Here is a 13,162-nt window from a genome sequence, read left to right on the forward strand (position 1 = left end):
ATCTGGGGACAGGCCGGATGAAAAAACCTAGATTGTAATCTTGGATCTCTTGTGAAAGAGGGTGGTAGGAGAGAAACTGTAGGCCTCTTTCCGGGTGTTGGTGATATATCCATTAGTCCCTAAGGTTCTCCCCTTGTGCTATAATAGTGGAGATATTTACTAAAGAATTGGTTGTCCATTCCCCTGATGTTTTCCCCCATATACTAACTAGGCTTCCAAGAAGGAAAACTAAGAGTCTCACGGCTCCAGGTTTAAGAGGGGACAGACTTGTTTGGTGAATAGTATTGGAAGTCTCCTTGAAGGACCTTGTCCCGTGCTAACTGTAATATGTACTGTTTTTGGTACTTTGAGGGCCGTAAGGATAGCTGAGGCTCTTGGGAATTTATATCTTCTAGTAGTGCCCAGTAGAAGTCAAATTCAAAAAGGGAGATGGAAAGCTGGTGTACAGGGGTCTGTGGAAAGAGCAGATTTAGTAATTGTCATAAAGTGTACATTAGTATTAAGAAGTAAGATTATTGGGGTCACTTGTAACAAGGAGTGATCAAGATATCTCAAGGCTCAGAACTCAAGGAGGGGTCACCACCTGATTTCCTTTTGAAAAGAAAGCGAAGGCCATCCAGAGGTTTGCAGTATCATAAGAGATGTCCGTGGAATCTTCTGTTGTCTGGGGATCTTCTTCTGGAGGAGGAGCTGTCTTCAGTCTTGACGCACGGATCCAGGGGGTGAAGCCTTGGATCTTGGCAGCTGCAGGAGTGACCAGTAGGACTTGGTGTGGTCCTGTCCACACTGCTTCAAGTGGTTTTCGATCCTGTGGAAGGGTCTTAACATATACCCAATGACCAAGGTTCAGGTGGGGAGGAGTTTCTGAAAAGTTAGGATCTGGCTTGGGGCTATTTTGATCCTGGTATCCCCGGATGTTTTTAAGAGTTAGTCCCAAAGTTGGAAGATACTGCACTAAGTAATGGGTTTCTGGATCAACCGGGAGGTCTGTACTTAAGAATGGTCTCCCGTAAAGGACTTCATAAGGGCTTAGATGAGACCAGGATTTTGGGGTGATCCGAACTCTTAAAAGAGCGATAGGAAGAAGAGTGTTGGAACAAGCACAACAACAAACCGACCTGAGCCAGTGGTGCCACAGAAGAATAAGGAAAAGTAAGATTCAGATATAAGGTGGGGATCAGGGGGCTGATGCCATTCACAAGCAAAAGACCAGATCCTAATCCTAGCATGCCTTTTACTGTTAACATCTACTTCCTTGCTCTGGAGATATCTGTTCTTTACAATTCCAGATCAGGGATAAAGATATACAATGCACAGTCCTCAATGTCAAACCTTCAGGCCTTTCATGACTTTGTTTAGCCCTTCAGCTAGTGATGCCCTTTCTCAGCAACTCCCTCAAGGCTCTGGTTATGGGAACAGTCACTAATGGTTTTCCATCAGTCACATCAGTACTTCAACATCTTGCTTTCAAGATATCTTCCACAATATACTTTTGACTGCTCCCAGCCCTTTGCCTGTGGGTGATGAGAAAGCCATTCTTATTTTTCAAAGAGGCCCCAGTAATTATAGTACAGGCCTGTGCGAAGCCTGAGGACTTCCCCGGTGGCTCAGACGGTAAAGCGTCTGTCTACACTGTGGGAGACCCAGGTTCAGTCCCTGGGTCAGGAAGATCTCCTGGAGAAGGAAATGGCAACCCACTCCAGTACTCTTGCCCAGAAAATCCCATGGATGGAGAAGCCTGGTAGGCAACACTCCATGGGGTCGCAAGAGTCGGACATGACTGAGCGACTTCACTTTCACCTGTGCATAGCATATTCCCTATATATCCCCCTTTTTTATTTTTTGACCCTTATTTTTGGTGATTATTGGAGATCATAGAAGCCAAAGTGATAGTTGCTAATTGCTGTTGTTGTCTGTTGACTTTCTTGGTGATTCATCATCAGATTATGTAGAAACAGAAAAAAAAGACATGTAAAAGTTAACATAAAACCAGCCATTGATCCTCCAATAGTTTTCAAGTGAGGGATGGACTTTAATTGAGAAATCCCATCTGCCACTGCATCCAGCAGATTAGATCCTTGCAAAAGGTGTAGTTTCTGAGAGGAAGTTTCCATAATCTCTTGTTGTAAGTTATTTATATCCAGAGATAGATTACCTTGACTTAAGAGGTGTTGTTTAACTTTGTCCCAATGAAATGAAGATTCATTATATTTGTGAGGAGTGACACAAAAAGAAGTCATATTCCAGTCACTCTTAAGACAAATCTGTTTTTGCAGACTATTTACTTGATTACCTAGTAGTATAACAACCTGTTGTAAATCAGTCATTTGTGCAGCTAATTTTCCATCTATTTTCCTTTGGGTAGACCAGAGAACATCAGAGTCTTTACGCCACTCTTGCACAAAGCGCACAGTCTGTACACTCTGATGTAACGCCACTCCTGCTACAGCTGCTGTAGTAGCTACAGCAGTAATTCCTAAAACGGCAGCAATTAACAGTTCAGTAAACCGGTTAGTGCAGTTTAACACTTTCTTAAGGATTTCTTCTACAATATAGACTGTAGGGCTGTCCTGCCATGGTCTATTCATTTGTACAGGAAGCCATACTCCGGATCTGGTTTTTAGAATATACAGAGAATAGTCACTCTGAAATTGGAGAGAAGAATTGATACAAGTGTAAAAGGAACAATTTTGACAAGTAGTCCAGAAGAGGCATTATAAAAAGTAGGTCCTACCAAAAATACAAAAGGTAAACGAACATATGCTTTAATCCAATGGGTTGAATTTTTATCAAAATGTAAGGAATGACCAGATACTGTTGAATTAAATTGCCCCTTCCATGCTGTTATGGGTTGAAAGGCAGCTGATATTTTCCACAATTCTGAATGTAAAGGCATATAAGGTAATTGAGGTAAGGGAGGGGAGAAACTCCCTCCATGTCAATATATAGAGCTATTAACAATGTTATTCATGGAGTCTAAAGTATCATTTAACAATATAGGCAAATCCAAATTATTATTTTTATCCAGAGGATCTCCTTTGGGACTCCAATCAATAATTTCTACATCAAAAGTGTTGGCTATAATATGTCCAGTATTAGCTTTACATAATTTCCATTGTACCCAATGTTCTATTCCAGATTTTATAGAAATAATACAGTTAGGTAGATGGGGCAGATACAATAGTATTATTTTCTCCTGTGATATTAAAGGAAAATGCTTCTAATAAGAAAAAATGAATTTTGTTCACTTAAGGTTCTTTAACTATAGATAGTCAACTTTGTAATCCTCTCTTAAGACAATGAGTTTCCACCCCCATGCATATAGGGGTAAGATCTGTTCCCATAGTATAATTAACACTAACATTTGAAAGTTGTTGGTCCTCTTCTTCTGGTTTTAAAGGAAGGCTCAGGTCAAAAGGTCCAGATAACCAAGAAGAGTCATTTATGAAAATTGGAACAGAAGAATCCTCCCATGTAATTGGTCTTAATAGGGAAGGATTGGGCACATATGCCCAATAAATACGATTGGCACCTACTATGGTAGTTACCACAGATAACATAGCTAAGAACAGGGTAGCCAAGGTCAAAGGCTCTCCTTGTTCTTTGACCAATTATTCCCTTTCAATGGTCAATTTCTTCAGTTGCCCCCAAGTGGGCGGTTAGGCTTTGTTGGTCCTTGGAGCCATTACAGGGCTACTGCTGATTGTTAATCTTGTTATCCCCATCACTGGCGGCTCTCCAGGAGGATCAATGTAGAACCATGTCCTCTTCTTTCCTTACTTTGATATGCCTTCCTGGTATCCAATGGTGTTGTTCATCATCTGAAATGACAAGAGCATAACCTCATCCTTTCTTAAGTCTAAGGCCCTTACACCAATTGTTCATAGCAAGTTTCCACCATACCAGAGTATTATCTGCAATCATTTGACCAGGAGTATAATTTTCACTGAGAATGGTGTTCTGAAAACGCAATGTTGCTGCTGGCATTGTATGATCCAATCTTAAATCCAAAAAATTTAAAGTAAATAAAGCTTGGTCTGATTTCTCTTTTGGTGTCATCAATATGCCATACTTTTAACCCCCTTTCTGTTTAAATAACATATTTTTTAGAGTACAATGAGTGCATTAAATAATAGCCTGGCCTTGAGAATTATATGGAATACCTATGGAATGAGAAATATTCCAATCAGATAAAAATTTTGCAAAACCATGACTCACATACGCAAGGCTATTATCAGTTTTAACATGTTTTGGTAGACCCATGTGAGAAAAGGCTTGCAAAAAATGTAATGTGTAGATGTTTCTCTAGAATGAGAAGAAGCATAAATCATGCCTGGATAAGTATTCACAGAAACATGAAGAGCTCCCAAACACCCAAAAGAAGGGACATGAGTAACATCAGTCTGCCAAATATCATTGGGATAAAGGCCCCTGGGATTAACCCCTGTAGTTGTAGAAACGTTGTGAGCAACAGTACATGTGGGGCAGGCAGAAACAATATCTTGGGCTTCTTGTCTGGATAATTAAAAGTTATTCATCAAGCCACATGTATTTATATGTGTGAGTTGATGAAATTTATAAGGAGTAAGAAAAGCAATTAACAGAGAGTCGATGGAATCATTGCCCTTTGCCAATGGTCCAGGCAATTTAGAATGAGATCTGATATGTGTAATGTAAAAAGGGGCAGAACAAAGCCTTACTATATTTTGTAATTGAGGTAATATTGTAATAATAGATGATTTAGAAGAAGTCTTTGTTAGAGATACAGTTTCAATAATTTGTGTTATCCATACAGCATATTGAGAATCTGATATAATATTTAATGCTGTATAAACATCCTGTAATAAGGTAGCAATAGTCTCTAATTCAGCTTGTTGAACAGAGGCTAGGGTATAGATTGCCAAATCTTTGTTGTGGGTCCAGTATAACTGGCTTTGAGAGTTTTATTTGCATCAGTAAAATAACGGGGGCATTAGCAAGAGGAATTGTTTTAGTAATAATAGGAATTATCCATTTGTGCTTAGCAGCAATAGCAATCAAAGGTGACTTTGGAAAATGGTTATGAACCTCACCTATGAAATCAGCAATGGCAATTTGCCAATCTATACTGGTAACAAATAATCTATGGATTTGATCATTAGTGAAAGGAAGAACAGTTCCATATGGATCATAACCAGAAAGTTGTATACATCTGGATCTCATTTTTGAAACAAGAAAGGAAATGAGTATTATGTAAGTAGTCATTATTTTCTTAGGAGTGTGGGATAAAAGTCCCCATTCAAGGATACCTTGTGGTTGCCATAATATTCCTGTAGGGGAATCTAAAGTAGGAAGAATAAGTAAAGAAATTGGTCTTTATCTGCTTGGTCTTTATCTACAGTCAAATCTACTTGTTTAAGTTGTCTTGCTATATAGCTTGATTCACAAGATCTAATTCCTGTTTAGCTTGTTCTGTTAGTACCTGGGGGCTATCTAAATCAGAGTTTCCTTGTAGGATTTGAAATAGGTGTGTCAAGGAATGATTAGGAATTTCTAAAGATGGTCACAACCAGTTTGTATCTCCTAATGATTTCTGAAAATCATTTAAAGTTTTCAAGGAAACAGTTTGAATTTGTTTTTGTGGTTTAATATTTCTTTGCAGTATATATCCTAAATAGGTATATGGTTCCTGCTCTTGTAATTTATCAACAGCAATATGTTTTATCAACAGCAATACATAACCCATATTCTTTTAATTTAATCTCTGTATTTAAGAAAATACATTGAAGTTCCTCAGCAGAAGGAGAAGCTAAAAGAATATCATCCATATAGTGGATAATATAAGCATGAGGGAATTGGTTTCTAATAAATTCAAGTGGTTGAAAGTGAAAGAAAGTGAAGTCGCTTAGTCGTGTCTGACTCTTTGCGACCCCATGGACTGTAGTCTACCAGGCTCCTCCGTCCATGGGATTTTCCAAGCAAGAATACTGGAATGGGTTGCCATATCCTTCTCCAGGAGATCTTCCCAACCCAGGGATTGAACCTGGGTCTCCTGTATTGTAGGCAGATGCTTTACTGAGACATATAATTGACATAATGTAGGACTATTAAGTATTCCTTGTGGCAATACCTTCCAGTAATATTGACACACTGGTTTTTTATTATTAATTGGCAGTATAGTAAAAGCAAAATGGATAGCATCAGATTCTTGTAGACCAATAATATAAAAACAATCTTTAAGGTTGATGATTTTTATTTTCCAGTTTTGTGGTATAATAGAGGGTGATGGAATGCCTAGTTGTAAAGCACCCATAGGTTAGATTATAGAATTAATTTTTCTTAAATCAGTTAACATTCTCCATTTCCCAGATTTCTTCTTAATAACAAAGACAGAAGAATTCAAAGGACCAGTAGTTGAGGCAATATGATTAAGAGATAATTGTTCCTCTACTAGCTGTTCAAGAGCCTGTAACTTTTCATGTGATAGGGGCCACTGCTCTAAATACCCTATCATCCCATGGTGTATTGGGATCCAGTGGAGGGGGGTTCCTGAACTACAGTGGGCTCTGGCCAAGGAGCCAAAGGCTATGAGAATGGTGATAAAGGGAAAGCTTCAGGGTGTTATCCAGTACCATAGTTAACATGGGATTTAGGACTCAAAAATTGAGCCTCTTTCTCCCCTTCCAAAGGATTATATTTCCCTTTATCCAGATTTTCATAAATATGAGGTGGCCAGACAGGCAACTCCTGAGATGCAGGAGGAGCAGGAGTATCAGATTCTGAATCAGAGAAGTCAGACCATTCAGACTGTAAAGGAGCCAAAGTAGTATAAATAAGGTTTCAAAGAGACCATACACTTATAGGAATAGGTTCCCCACACTGATAGGCTCTACACAAACAATGCATCACTTCTTTCCACTCATTAAGACACAAAGCCCCTTTTTCTGGGTCCAACCAGTAACAGTGCTTACGAATTGCCTGAAATAATTCCCAAAAAGTCTCCTCTTTCACTTTCACTCCAGAGCGATGCAGTAAAGTTTTTAGAAGCACAATATAGTCAGCATGCTTAGAAAGAGATTGCCCCATTTTGTCCCTGATTTACAAATCCATGGGGGTGTACTCACCAAGTACTTTCACTGTCCTCTGTTTTCTCGCTGGAATTCCCCACATCTTCTGGCACTGTCAAAAAAGCCTCAAAAGCTACTTGCTCCCTCAGGTCCCTGTTCAGGCGCCAAATGTCGGGACCACCCAAACAACGAACCGGCCTGACGGAGTGGTGCAGCAGAAGAATAAGGAAAAATAAGACTCGGAAATAAAGTGAGGATCAGGGGGCTGATGCAATTCACAGGCAAAAGCCCAAATCCTAATCCTAGCATGCCTTTTACTGTTAACATCTACTTCCTTGTGTGTGCTCTGGAGATATCTGTTCTTTACAATTCCAGATCAGGGATAAGATATACAATGCACAGTTCTCAATGTCAAACCTTCAGGCCTTTCATGACTTTGTTTAGCCCTTCAGCTAGTGATGCCCTTTCTCAGCAACTCCCTCAAGGCTCTGGTTATGGGAACAGTCACTAATGGTTTTCCATCAGTCACATCAGTACTTCAACATCTTGTTTTCAAGATATCTTTCCATGATGTACTTTTGACTGCTCCCAGCCCTTCGCCTCTGGGTGATGAGAAAGTCATTCTTATTTTTCAAAGAGGCCCCAGTAATTGTAGTACAGGCCTGTGCGTAGCATATTCCTTACAGACGAGTGACCCATGTTTGATGAGTTTCAATTGCTAGCTTGATTAAATACCTTTTGAGGGTTTGATTGGCTTTTCCTACCTTTCCAGATGCTTGGGGGTGCCAAGCCAAGTGAAGATAGTAATTAATCTGTAGGGCTTCACGGACTCCTTGGGTCAAACTGGAAATAAATGCAGAGCCATTATCTGATTGTAAAGAGCGTGGGAGCCCAAATCTAGGTATAATATATTCCACAAGGGTCATAGTGACCTCAGATGCCCTCTCAGTCTTAGTAGGGTAGGCTTCACCCCATCCCATAAAGGTGTCTACCATTACCAGGAGGTATTTATAGCCTTTGCAAAGTGGCGTGTGAGTAAAATCTATTTGCCAATCTTCTCCTGGTTGGTTTACTTTCCTTTGGATTGGGTGGAGCAACGGGCGTGGTTTTACAGCCCCCTCTGGGTTAACCTGAGGACAAATAGGACAGGCTTGGGATATAGATTGAAGGGTTGAGAGGATTCCTTTTCCAGTGAATATTGTCCCCATTAGTTTAAAAAGGATTTGGCCCCTAAGTGGGTGGCCTGATGTAGGTGGTTTAATATCTTCCATTGGGAAGCTTCTGGTAGGAGAAGTTTGTTGTCTCGTCTCAATAGCCATCCTTCAGGGGTTAAAGTAAACCCACAGTTTTGTCCTTCTTTGAGTTCAGAGGGTGAGTAATGAGACAGTGAGGGATCTAGACTTGGGATGAGAGGAGCCTGTAGAGTGCTCAAAGTGGCCCTCTAGGCTTCTTTATCTGCTTTATTATTTCCTTAACTTATGTCCAATGAATCCTTTTGATGTGTCCTGCAGTGCATGATGGCCACTTCCTTAGGAGATTTTATAGCTTCTAGTAAGTCCAGAATCTCCGACCCATGCTTAATTTGGGTATTATGAGTAGTTAATGGGCGGCTGCATGGTCACAGACTACATGGAAGGTGTCTGCTGAGTCTGTGTAAATATTGACTCGTAGTCCCTCTCCTAGTTTGAGTGCCCTAGTTAGAGCTATCAGTTCTGCCTTTGGGCTGAAGTATTGCCCCATGGAGTGGGCCTGACTCTATTACTTCTGTTAGGCTAACTGTTGCATACCCCAAGACCCTTCGGCCCTCCTGAATGGAACTCCTACCAACAGTAAACCATTCTACATCTAGGTTGGGTAAAACGTTATCTCGCAAGTCTGGCCTTGCATTATAGGTTTGGTCAATTATTTCTAAACAAGAATGTAGACATGGAGAAGCTTTAGGATTTGGATGAGGCAAAAAGGTGGCAGAATTTAGGGTGGTACAAGGTTTGATGGACATCTCTGGCCCCTCTAAAAGCCTGATACTTGTGAATTCTGCTATCTGAAATCCAATGGAATGCCTTGGAATTGAGAACATCTAAGACCTGGTGAGGAGTGTAGACTGTCAGTGGTTGTCCCATTGTGAGTTTGGAAGCTTCTTCTGTTAGAAGTGCAGTAGCAGCTAATGCCCTTAGACAAGGAGACCATCTCTGAGACGTTATGTCCAGAGCTTTAGATAGATGTGCTACTGGGCGTTGTGATGGTCCCAGGGACTGGATTAGTACTCCCAGAGCCATACCTTTTCTCTCATGAGCAAAGAGAGAGAAGGACTTTGCTAAATCAGGTAGGCCTAAGGCTGGTGCTGTGATTAGGGCCTCCTTTATTTGTTTAAAATCTGTCTCCATTTCTGGGATCCATTCAAGGGGCAGCTCTTCTGGTCCTTTAAGGGCATCGTAAAGGGGTTTAGCTAATAAGGCATAAGTGGGGATCTAGATTTGGCAAAAGTTCATCATCCTTAAAAAGATTCTAAGCTGCTGTTTAGTGGCTGGCATGGCCATGTCTGAGATTAACTTCCTTCCATCAGGGGCAATTCTTCTTTTTCCTGGGTTAATATCAGCCCCAAGAAAGTGACTTGTGAGGTAATCTGTGCCTTGGCTGGGGATACCCAGTACCCTCATTATGCTAAATGTTTAAGAATGAGAATAGTGTTATTATCTGAGGTTAGTTGATCTGGGCTACAGATTAAAAGATCCTCAACATACTGGAGTAATATGTTCGCCCTCCGATGTTTGCCCTCCAATGTTAGCCCTCCAACATATGCTTTCGCCCTCCAATGTTAGAGATGAAAGGTCCTTTGCTAGTGCTTGGCAAAGGCAAACAAATGAGGACGATCTCTAAACCCCTGGGGCAGATGAGTTGTAGGGTAAATTTAGTAATTGGGTCTTTCCATTCAAAGGCAAATAAAAATTGGGAGTCAGGGTGGGCTGGAATGCAGAAGAAGGCATCTTTGAGGTCAAGGACAGAGTAATATTGGGTTTGTGAAGGGATTTGACTTAAAAGGTTATATGACTTTGGTACTATTGGGTGAATAGGGATCACTGCTTGATTAACAGCCCTCAGCTCTTGGACTAAAATAAGAGCTGTCAGGTTTCTTTATTGCCAGGACTGGGTATTGCCAAGAATTACATGGGATTAGAAGTCCCATTTGGAAGAATTTGGAGATTAGAGACACTGATCCTATTAATACTTCCTCCCTTAAGAGGATATTGTGGTGGTTCAGAGGTTAAAGCATCTGCCTCCAATGTGGGAGACCTGGGTTCAATCCCTGGGTTGGTGAGATCCCCTGGAGAAGGAAATGGCAACCCACTCCAGTACTCTTGCCTGGAGAATCCCATGGATGGAGGAGCCTGGTAGGCTACAGTCCATGGGGTCACAAAGAGTTGGACACGACTAAGTGACTTCACTTTCACTCTAGGGAAAGAGTAAGGATCCTTTAGATGGATAACTCGGAGAAGGCAATGGCAACCCACTCCAATACTCTTGCCTGGAAAATCCCATGGATGGAGGAGCCTGGTAGGCTGCAGTCCATGGGGTCGCGTAGAGTCGGACACGACTGAGTGACTTCACTTTCACTTTTCACTTTTATGCATTGGAGAAGGAAATGGCAACCCACTCCAGTGTCCTTGCCTGTAGAATCCCAGAGACGGGGGGAGCCTGGTGGGCTGCTGTCTATGGGGTCACACAGAGTTGGACACGACTGAAGTGACTTAGCAGCAGCAGCAGCAGCAGATGGATAACTACTGGGGTGGCTGCAACAGACCTGCCGGGAGTAGAAGTATCCCATACCTCTGGAGGAACTTGCCTGAGGATATTGGGTGGAATTTTAGGTAGGACTGGTTCCATGGTGGTTGTTAAAGCCATATTTACCCGTGTAAATGATAAGGTAGCTTTAAGTTTAGTTAATAGATCTCAGCCTAGCAGGGGTGGGGGGCAGGTTGGGAGGACTAAGAAGGAGTGGGTGAATAGAGTATTTTCGAGGGAACAAGGTAGGAGGGGAGTGAAATAGCCATAGGAAGGCCGTCCGTCTATCCCTGTTAGGAGGATTGAGGAATAGTAAGTGGGCCCAGAGAAGGAAATTAGGGCTAAATAAGTAGCCCTGGTGTCAATCAGAAAGGTTACAATGACCCCCACCACATTCAGGGTCACCCGGGCTCCTCCAGTTTTATACGGAATTTGGGAGCCTATAGACTAAGCCCCAGGCACTTTCGGCCATCTGCCTCCAGGAAGTCAAGACCCAAAATGCAGTCTGGCTCCTGTCCTTGATAGTCAACTACCACTGACAGTGGAAGCTGACTTCAACTCTGGCTCTGATTGCCAAGTTCTGAAGTACTCCTGGTTTTGGTTGGCAGTGGTGTTGGCCTACCCACCTGAAGGCAGGAGGGACAACTCCTCTTCCAGTGGCCCTTCTGGTGACAGTAAGGGCAAGGGGTATCAGGTGGTGGAGCATGGCAGTTCCTGACAGCGTGCCCTGACTGATCACACTGGAAGCAAGTCATTAGAGATTTTTGAGAAGGGGGAGGAGCACCCATTGATCCCTGCCGTGGGAGGGACTGACTAATGGCAAGAGCCATGTATTGAGTGTGTCGCTTTAATTTTTCTTTGTCCTTCTGTTCCTGCCTATTCCTAGAAGTTTCCTCCCTGTTGTTAAATACCTTAAAGGCCATATCAAGCAAAACAGAGGACGGGGTTTGTGGACTTTTTGTAACTTTTGTCTAATGTCCAGGGAGGCCTGACTTATAAAGTGGGCTGCAAGAATGGCCTGTCCTTCGGGGGTCTCTGGGTCTAGATTGGTATATTTTCTCAATTAGCTTATACTAATTGGCCCTGGAAAAGGGCCAGGTTCTCAGAAGATTCCTGCATAACTCCCCTAAGTTTATTATAATTAACAGGTTTGATAATTGCCTGTTTTCATGCCTTCTAGTAGACAAGTAATCATGTAATTTCTCCTAGTAAGTCCACCTGCTGGCCCATTTTCATTTGCTTGGTATTTTCATCCTGGGTCTGCCTGAGGGACTGCCTCTGTCCCTGCCCTTTTTTCATTAGGGTTTCGGGCATGTGCCTTATCTGCCCAAGTCTGAGCTAAAGCCCAGATCCTGTTCTTTTCTTTATGGGTGCAACAAGTAGTTAGAATTATGTGAATATCTCACCAAGTTAGTTCAAAGGCTATGGTGAGGGCCTGAAATTCTCTGATAAAGGTGATAGGGTCCTGACTAAAAGAACCTATTTGCCCTGGATATGAGAGAGGTCAGACATAGGGAAGGGGACTTGGACTCTGATAGTGCCTGAGTCTCCATTAGCAATTTCCCTGGGGGAGCATATTGGGACTTGGCTCCAAGCGTTGGGCTATCTGAGATCGAGTACGGGGAGGAGAAAGAAGATCTGCCACTGGATAGGGAGGCAGGGATTGTGGGGCAAAAGGTTGAGAAGAAGGATGAGATCAGGGATAGGAAGAGTCATCTAGAATATCTGGTGTAGGAGGAGGTGGAGGGGAGACACGAGGCAATAGAGCTGTAGTGGATAGGCACAAGCAACATGTCTTGCTCAAGCCCAGATTCTGGCTGAGGGCCATGAAAGCTTGAATATAAGGAACCTCAGAATCTTTTCCATGTATCCGACAATAGAGGTCAAGTTGGTGGATTGTATTAACAGTTTAATGTCCCATTAAGAGGCCATTGTTCTTGATTCCCTAATTTGTACTGTGGTCAGGACAAGCTACAAAAATAAACAAGTCTCTATTTCCTGAGATTGTCTGGGTTAAACGTCTTCCAATTCCTGAGGATACAGCCAAGGGGTGAGTCTGAGGGAGGCAGCCAAGACGTACCAGAATTCATCCTTAGCCTCTAAGCCATAGAATTGGGGTACTGAGAGTTACCAACTGGCAAAAGGCGTCCCTTTTTGTCTCAGTAACGTCTCCCTGCAACTGAGGCAAAATGTCAACCATCCCGACAGTCACATCTGCCTGAGAGGTGACCAGTGTAAACCGTAAGACCGTGCGACTAAGGCACCAGTGGCAGAGGGGGATCCCAGCCACCAGCCAGTTGGCTCACCGTTAGAAGATCCTCAGGGATGTGGAGGCA

Source organism: Cervus elaphus, chromosome 20, assembly GCF_910594005.1.
Source record: "Cervus elaphus chromosome 20, mCerEla1.1, whole genome shotgun sequence".
NCBI lineage: Eukaryota > Metazoa > Chordata > Mammalia > Artiodactyla > Cervidae > Cervus > Cervus elaphus.